This window comes from Maylandia zebra, linkage group LG15 (genome assembly GCF_041146795.1).
Source record: "Maylandia zebra isolate NMK-2024a linkage group LG15, Mzebra_GT3a, whole genome shotgun sequence".
Taxonomy (NCBI): domain Eukaryota; kingdom Metazoa; phylum Chordata; class Actinopteri; order Cichliformes; family Cichlidae; genus Maylandia; species Maylandia zebra.
The window spans coordinates 22,191,562-22,200,915 of NC_135181.1; the positions used below are offsets into that span (position 1 = coordinate 22,191,562).

The 9,354-nt window shown below is 38.9% G+C and overlaps 1 long non-coding RNA gene across 1 annotated transcript; it reads left to right on the top strand.

Moving 5' to 3' along the window:
• The first annotated feature begins 6,064 nt into the window (after positions 1 to 6,064).
• LOC143412783 (uncharacterized) lies at positions 6,065 to 9,103 on the top strand. Its single transcript, XR_013093321.1, has 5 exons — positions 6,065 to 6,112; positions 6,404 to 6,541; positions 6,738 to 6,833; positions 6,924 to 6,952; positions 7,845 to 9,103. It is a non-coding gene; the product is annotated as an uncharacterized LOC143412783 (long non-coding RNA).
• Positions 9,104 to 9,354: the final 251 nt, after the last annotated feature.

The following is a 9,354-nucleotide window of genomic DNA, read 5'->3' on the forward strand; positions in this document are numbered from 1 at the left end:
AGAAATCCTACCAGTGACTGGACAAAGCTGGACTGAAAGACAGCACGGAGGCACTAATCATGGCAGCACAAGAACAAGCTCTGAGCACAAGATCCATAGAGGCTGGGGTCTATCACACCAGGCAAGACCCCAGGTGCAGGCTGTGTAAAGATGCCCCTGAGACAATCCAGCACATAACAGCAGGGTGCAAGATGCTAGCAGGCAAGGCATACATGGAACGCCATAACCAAGTGGCCGGCATAGTGTACAGGAACATCTGTGCCGAGTATAACCTGGAAGTCCCAACGTCAAAATGGGAGATGCCCCGTAGGGTGATGGAGAATGACCGAGCTAAGATCCTGTGGGACTTCCAGATACAGACGGACAAAATGGTGGTGGCTAACCAACCGGACATAGTGGTGGTAGACAAACAGAAGAAGACGGCCGTAGTGATCGATGTAGCGGTTCCAAATGACAGCAACATCAGGAAGAAGGAACACGAGAAGCTGGAGAAATACCAAGGGCTCAGAGAAGAGCTCGAGAGGATGTGGAGGGTGAAGGTGTCGGTGGTCCCCGTGGCAATCGGAGCACTAGGTGCAGTGACTCCCAAGCTAGGCGAGTGGCTCCAGCAGATCCCGGGAACAATATCGGAGATCTCTGTCCAGAAGAGCGCAGTCCTGGGAACAGCTAAGATACTGCGCAGGACCCTCAAGCTCCCAGGCCTCTGGTAGAGGACCCGAGCTTGAAGGATTGACCGCCTACAAGGGCGAGTGGGGAATTTTTATATATATATATATATATGTATATATATATTTGCACATGCCTCGTTTTTTTGGGATTAACTTCAGTGTTATCCAGAATCCTTAAATAGTAGTTACTGTTTCAGGGCTCTGATGAGGATTTCTTACTATGCTGTCCTGACCTGTTTTCCACCTTCATGGTACAGTAAGCAGAATCTGAGCCTTTGAATGCATGCTAAACTTTTTGTTATATGCCAACACTGAATCAGTGCTTCAGTGATATCCTGCGATTAATGGAGTCAATACCATGACATAAGTGTATGGGTAAGAGTACTTATTGGTCTATGCACAGAGTATGTGATAGAAATAACAGCATGGTTACAGGGGAAACAGCAATTGTTCAGACTCACATATAATAATAATGGATTGCATTTATATAGCGCTTTTCAAGACCCTCAAAGCGCTGTACAATTCCACTATTCATTCACTCTCACATTCACACACTGGTGGAGGCTAGCTACAGTTGTAGCCACAGCTGCCCTGGGGCAGACTGATAGAAGCGAGGCTGCCATATCGCGCCATCGGCCCCTCTGGTCATCACCAGTAGGCGGTAGGTGAAGTGTCTTGCCCAAGGACACAACAACCATGACAGACAGAGCTGGCGATCAAACCAGCAACGTTCTGGGCACAAGATGAGCTTCCAAACCCCCTGAACCACGGTCGCCCCAGATGTCAGTGTTAGACAAATGAGAAAATCCTGCATATTCATATAAACAAATATAACGAAACACTGCACTACTTTGAGATTGATATAGTTTAATATAATTAAATCTATAGTTTTATAGATTAAGATAGTTTTTAATTAATATTTAAAACTATCACAGTAGGGATAGTTTAACCAAATTTTATGGATCTTTTCTCCCAGTTTCTTAAATTCTTAAGGACAGTGAATTGCACAAAAACAACAGACATTTGTCACCAGCTGTCTTCATGAGACGTTCACAGGAAGAAGAACTTTGTGTGTGATATGTATGTGGTCAGCTTTAGAGGGTTAAACCTCCACAGCTCTGCATATCCTCACCAAACTACTTCCCTTTCACAAATAATTACTTTAAAAAAAAAAAAAAGGGGGGGGGGGGGGGGGGGGGGAGAGAGAAAGGAAAGAAAAGGTGGAGTGAGACCACCAATAATTGTTAATATGTTTTTTGTTTTTTTCCCAATTGCTAGCACCGGTGACCTGTGCTGCCCATTCCCTATTTTTTCTTTTATGATGGATAATATGTGCTCTATCAGTTACTGAGCAGGGGGAAGACATCAGTGACAGTAACTAATGTTATACTACATATTATGTTTTTTTTATTGCACGTTTTGCTCTGTCTCCTGACACCTAAGACTAAAGTAGCAGCTAGCATTTATTTTTTTGTGTTAACCATTTATCTGTCAGAAGTTCATCTGGTCATCATGAAACCTTCAGAGCTCTGTTGCTGTTGTACCCACATTCTCACCAAAGCACTTCCCCTTCACTTCTCAGAAAACAAAAAGAGGTGCAATGAGAACCAACAGGTCTCAAACCACTAACACATCTCATTTAGTTTTCTTTTGTAGCTGCTAATAGTGTTTACTGCTGCAGTATCATCATGTTTAATCGTAAAAACTTGGATCAAATTCAGGTGAGTAGAGGTTGAATCTTAACCTCTTATCATGTGTTCAGGAAAACATAGTTATGAACCTGTTTTCTAATAATAAACTATGAGAGAACATTATATACAGTGAGTGAATATATACAAAGAGGACATTGTGTGCAGTAAGCAAGTGAATTATATACATTATATAAAAAAAATAAAATAAAACAATGTGGAAATTTACAGTTCAAAATATGAGAATGTACATTGTGTGTGTGGGGTGTTAAAGTGTCTTGTGCCGTAGTAAAGCCAGAAGAATCAGGCGTGATCTAAGTATGTGTTAGCAATGAGTCCTGTCTCAGTCACTTACTTGTTTGATAATTTACTTCTTTGATATTGAGCTTCGAGCGCACTTGTTGTCAAATGCATTAGTGGTCAGTGGTCACATCTTTTTATCTGGTCCCAAAAAACTTGGAAGAAAATTGAGCTTGGTTCCAAAAATTGAATGCTGCAAACTGAAATTATTATGAAACTACAACTGCATTGAGAATAGGTGAGCACGGATTAAGACTCACACTTTTTTTTCTTCATTTTTCTTAAAGATGCAGTTTCAGATTTTTACTATTACAATTAAATGCAACAGACAGATCAAAATCACTGGTTGTTTTAATTGTGTCATCTGTGTATTTGAATTTTTATCTCTCCTCTTTTGTACTTCTTGAGGTTTGAGCTCAGTTCAAAAGATAATTACAGACAGTAATATGGAGCATGTTATGCTCCTTATTACAATTACAATATTTTCTGTAACTACTTCTCTCTGTGTTCCTTGTACTGTATGTTAATAAATATGTTGCCAGTCTATTGCAGGGTGTTCCTACCATATGATTTCAAATGTTATTAAAATGAAAAAATAATACAAAATTATCTGCAATAGTGTGAAGAGTTTTGATCTCTTTCACATGTGGACAAGCATCACCACGGACACTGTTGCACAGTCCATTAAAGGCACTATAAGTGAGTTTGCAAAATGGATTAAAATACGAATATTTAAATATTTAAAAGGTTTTTACTTCTTTCATATTGAGAGAGAGGTGAGGATGCTTAAAATCTATGAACTGAAATAATTCAGCAAGAGGAGAGAAAAGGAGTGATGTCACTATGAGGAAGTGAGCAGGAAGTTGATGCTGTGTTCATCTCTGAGAGCAAGAACAGAGACTGAGAGAGACAGAGAAGCACGATGGCTGCATTCACATGGATTCAAATGTCTTCATTACTGATGCTGATGCTTCAGTTTAAAGGTAAGTGTGCATAGAAACACATTCAATTAATAAACTGCATTATTATCACAAGTGTTATTTATTCTTCCTTTAACTGAGACAGTCATGATTAACTTTTTGACTTTAGCTGATTCTTGGAAACTAAAGTTGAAACTTGTGTTGTATTTAAAATAAACTTCACGTTATAAACATAACACTCATATTCATAACATATTTGATGTTTCACATCTCTCTCTCTCTCTTTTTCTCAACAGGAACAACTGAGCAAAATCAAACTGTCACTGCTGGACGTGGACATGATGTTACTCTGCCTTGTAAAAATGTGATACAAGGTCAGCATAACTGTAACAGTACTACCTGGATCTTCAGTGATTCACGCAGTTCAGTAGAACTCTTTGAGTTTGGGCAGATTAAAGAAGCCAAACCTGAATCAGACAGACTGAGTGTTTCTGCAGACTGTTCTCTGGTTATAAAGAAGGTCACAGATCAGGATGTTGGTCGTTACACCTGCAGACAGTTCAAAACAGCAACAGGACAACAAGAAGGTTCAGACTTTGTGATTGATCTGTCTGTTATTAACAGTGAGTATTTACATCTTAATGTTTTCAGCTCAAACTGTCCTGTTAGAACAACAAACTGAAACACCACAATAATTATGATCACAGTGATGAAGTTCATTTTTCTATTGTTGCTTTTCTCTTACAATATCTCCATCTTCACCAGTGTGTGTACATGAGAACAATGATAATGTCATGATCCTGGGTCCTTTTGACCCAGCGTTTTGTGTTTTCTCTTCGTGATTGTGGTTCTGTTAATTCTCTGGTTAGTGTTTACTCTGTTGGCCGACTAGAGCACACTGTAGGCATCAAGGGCACTGCCTTGGATTGGTTTAAATCTTACCTCTCCAATCGGCTCTCTTCGGTTCACTTGGCCACCTCGTCTTCTTCTGCTGTACCTGTTTGCTGTGGTGTCCCCCAGGGATCTGTGTTAGGCCCTACCCTGTTCTCATTATATATGCTTCCTTTAAGTGCTATCTTTGAGAAATACCACATTGCTTTTCATTATTATGCCGATGACATCCAGATCTATTTTGAGTTAAATGATGATCTAGCTCTGTCCTTGAGTAGCTTTCGAGAGTGCATGTGTGAGGTCAAGCAATGGCTTCTGGCAAATACTCTTATCCTTAATGATAAGAAAACTGAAATTGTGATCTTTGGTAGTGAAGCTCTCCGTGCCAAACTTCGTGATGCCTTTGGTTTTCTCACTAGCTCTTTCTCTGACACTGTTAGGAATCTGGGTGTGCTACTTGATAGCTCATTTAAACTTGATAAACACGTGTCTGCTGTCGTCAGATCCAGTTTTTACCAACTTCGCCTTATTTCTAAGGCCAAACACTATATCCCGCACAATGACCTGGAAAAGCTCATCCATGCCTTTGTAACGTCAAGGCTAGATTATTGTAATTCACTTTATTTTGGTCTCCACTCTACCCTTTTACATAGATTACAGACAGTCCAGAATGCCGCTGCACGCATTCTAACTAAAACTAAGAAGTTTGCTCACATCACTCCCGTCCTTGCTGATCTGCACTGGTTGCCTGTGAAATTTCGTATTCAATTTAAAATTCTGTTGCTTACTTTTAAAATTACTAATAACACAGGACCAAGCTATCTTAAGGAACTCTTAAACTCATATGCTCCTGCGAGGGCTTTAAGATCATCCTCACAGTTATTGTTGGTTCAGCCCAGATCTCGTTTGAAGTCTAGAGGTGATCGAGCGTTTGCTCTAGCTGCACCTGAGCTGTGGAACAATCTCCCGATTGGCATCCGGGCGTCTGATTCTATTCAATCTTTTAAATCACGGCTTAAAACTTACCTGTTTGAACTAGCTTTTTCTACCAGTTAAATCCTGGCCTTGTTTGCAGTGAGTTATTCTATTAATTTTTCTGTTTGTCTTGCGTTGTCTTGCGTTGTCTATGTTCTCTATCACTGTGTTTGATGGTACAGCTTTACTTTGCTATAGCTATGTGCTATAGTTTACTCTTATTAGCGGTTTTTACCTGTGAACATAATTCCACACTTATATGACTCTGATGTTATAATGTTAATTGTTTTATTCTTTTATTCTTTTATGTAAAGCACTTTGGCATGCCCTTGGCTTTTAAATGTGCTCTATAAATAAAGATTGTTGTTGTTGTTGTTCTGTTCTGCCCGTGTGTTACTGTATCTAGTCCGTGTTTCTTAGTTTGTGTCTTTTCTTGTGTAAGTTCCTGTTTTATTGTGAAGGTCTGTGTCTTATGTGAGTGTTTTCAGTTTGCCTCCCTAGTCTCGTCATGTTAATCACTCCCAGCTGTGTTCCCACCTGTATGTAATCTCCCTGTGTTCTCTGAGTGTATTTAAGTTGTGTCTTCTGTCATAGTAATTGCTGATTCGTCTGTGTTATTTCCCTTCCACCCTTCTGTGTTGATTCTCTGGTCATTCTCCCTGCAAGTCACGTTCGTATTCCGCAGCCTGCAGTTTGGATCCATTATTATTCACACGGCTTGCCCCGGCAAACCGTGACAGATAAAGCATCTTGAACAGCTCTGTGTTGACATATGAACACTGTAGACTCACAGTTGAGTGTCTGTATGAAGATAAAGAGAACATATCCTCAGACATCATCAAAAATGAGACTTGTTAGACTGTTAAACATCTCACCACTGTTTCCTCTCTGTTGTTGTTCACTTACTTTCAAGTCTCTTCTTACTGTCAGTGTCTTTAATGTTGTTATTGTTTTTCTTTAGGTGAAGATGTGAAAACGACAAAATCAGCAAAATCACCAATTAAATTAACATCAACAATAACAAACATGTGGACAAGAAAAGATGAAATAAAACCATCAGAGGGGACACTGACAGCACCATCAAATAGTCAATCAGGAGGTAGAGACTGAATCTCTCTTCTTTTAAAGTGTGGGTGTCAGAGTGAGACTTGGCTCTATGTATTGAGAAATTCATGTTCATGTTTATCATGTTTTAATAATCTCTCCAGTTCCCTCAGGGTTTATCATCATTTCTGTGGGTTTAGCGGTGCTCTTAATAACTGTTGTGGTGATCAAAATTGTTTCTGTCTTTTCAGATTTTCTGTATTTGTTGAGATGCATCATCGTGTCTGTGGGTTTAGCAGCTCTCTTAATATCTGCTGTTACAGTCAACATGTGGATAAAATGTAACGGTGAGAAAATTCACAGATGAGACTTTTACACAAAAAGCTTTGAGTTTAACTGTTTACTGTACTCTTGTTTTAATTATTTTGTCTTTTCAGCAAGCAAAAAACAGTTGGAGAAAACCACTGTGAGTTTGAACACTCAATAGTCCTCTCTAACTTTATAGAGCAAAATCTCTTTGTGGTGTCTGTTCCTGTTTGACACGGTTGATATACAAAGATAGAAAATAATGAAAGATAAGAATATACTGTGCTGACCATGTTCAACTGAAACTTAACTGTAATCATAAGGAATCTAAAAAAAATCACGAGAGTGAAAACATCAGACAAATGAGCAAAATAATATCACAAAGTATGAATATCTGTCACAGTCCTGTGGGGGGGACCCAGTGTTTTGTGTTTTGAATCATTAATAGTCTTTGTTTTCATTATTATTTCCAATTTTTAGTCTCTTGGTTTCTGCGCTCTTCCTGTGATCCATGTGTCCTTTGTGTCCCCTGTCAGTCGTGTCTCCTTGTTTCAGTGTAAAGTCTGTGTCTTCTTGTTTGACTTTGACAGTCTTGTGTGCCGTCTTAGTTTTTTCCGTTTTCCTTCTTCCGGGTCTCGTTGCGTGTGGTTTCTCCAGCTGTGTTTTCCTCCTGTGTCTCATTCCTTCGTTACCTTTGTGTTCCTCTGTTTGTTGCTGGGTCGTCTGTGTTTCTCCTTCTGCTATTTCTGTTTTCATTGGCCCTCGTCTCAGATTTTCATGTTTCATATTCAGGCTTTATTCTCAGGTTTAGATTCTTTATATTTATTTCTAGTTTTTCCCAGTTCAGGTTTTAGTTAGTTTTTCACAGTCTCTGATCGCCTTTTGTTTTGGTGTTTTTTGCAGCCCACAATAAAGGCTCGCTTTTTGTTAAACATTCTCCTGCATCTCTGTGTCTGCATTTGGGTCCACGTTCTCTCCTCTTCAGGCCATCTGCCTCATCAGACGTGACAATATCAGAGAGAATCTAAAGTGTGTTGTGTTGTTTTCCACAGGAGCATAATGATGAGGGTGAAGATGGAGTGAACTATGAAAATATTGGAGACTCTTCTGCTTCTGTCAGACTCCACTGATCAACAACTCAAACATCATCTCATCACATAAATTAGCCCATTGCTGTTGAAAACACTGTGTGTCTGTGTGTGTGACTGGGTCTTTGTCTGAGACTTGCTGAGCCTTGACCACTGTGGGACATGGTTATAGAAGGTGAGGGTTGCTCCTCCCTTCCACTCCCTTCTGGTCATTTCCCATGAGAACAGTCCTGAGCTCATGCTTGGATGGTTCTGGCTCTTAAACGTTCACCATGGGAGCTCTTTCTGGGCCTCCCTTGTCATTCGTTTCTCCTTCTACTTGTGTCAGCACACGGTTGTCATCTGGACGTGTGGGCTTGGGTCTGCAGTAGTCTTGGGGTGGAGGGCCCAACTAAACTGTGTGTTTCTCTTTCATATAAACACAGACATGCAAGATTGTGCATTTTTCTGAGGTGCTGTTTGTTTTTTGTATGTTTTTCTTACAGGTGCAACAGGTGGTGATCTGCTGAGTTGAGCTATGTGTGCTGTGTCCTTTTGGTTTTGTCTTCTCTCAATTTTTCTCTGTTTTTCTTTTTTCCCTTTCTCCTTTCTACCCATTCTTACCTCTCCCTACCTGTCAGCTCTGGTATTGATCAATTACACATAAGTTAATGTGAATAACAATGAAAATGAATAAATCAAGTAGAATAAAAAGAAAGACTAAGATAAGAAACCTATACAAAATTCATATAGCTCCTGGCAAGCAAATGTGTTGGTACAACAGAGCATTCAGATCATGTTTCTGATTGTGAATGCTGTTGGACAAGACAGGTTTAAATAAAGGAAACAAAAATTACATTTTGATTTTATCTCATATTTAGCTAAAAACTTTTTCATGTACATTTAGATTGATCTAACAAGTAAAATACCGTACAACAATTATTTATCCTTTATTTAATTATGATAAACTGAATCTTTTGTTTGTTTAAATTTGCTGTTGATGATTTTTATTAAAGGTTACCCACTGAGTTAAAAATGACAGCTTATTCATTGCTGTTTAAATTTTGTGTTATTTGATTGTTAGTCTTCATACTTTATTTTTATTCCTGAGGTTAATTTTAATGGGATTTAATAACAGTAACAGATCTAATGATCCAAATTAAAACTTTTTGCTTTTTTGCTGCACGATAATAAGAATAAATGTAAATATGTTTGTGGACAACTTTGTGTGTTTTTAAACTCTCTCCATCTCACACCTCACACACACCTGATCCCTCCACCACAGACCACAGTACAATCTACCGTCTGTTATTGTCTCCAGTTTGACTTCCTCTTCTTTCATATTCAGTATTAAACTTTTACTCTGCTGGTTCGAACAGCTCTGTTTGTACTGAACTTGTATTATAACATTTCCAAACATGTGCAAACATCTGCTTTCATTGTTAATATTATTCTTCTGAATTATACTTACACAACATTAAAAAAATAATATGGA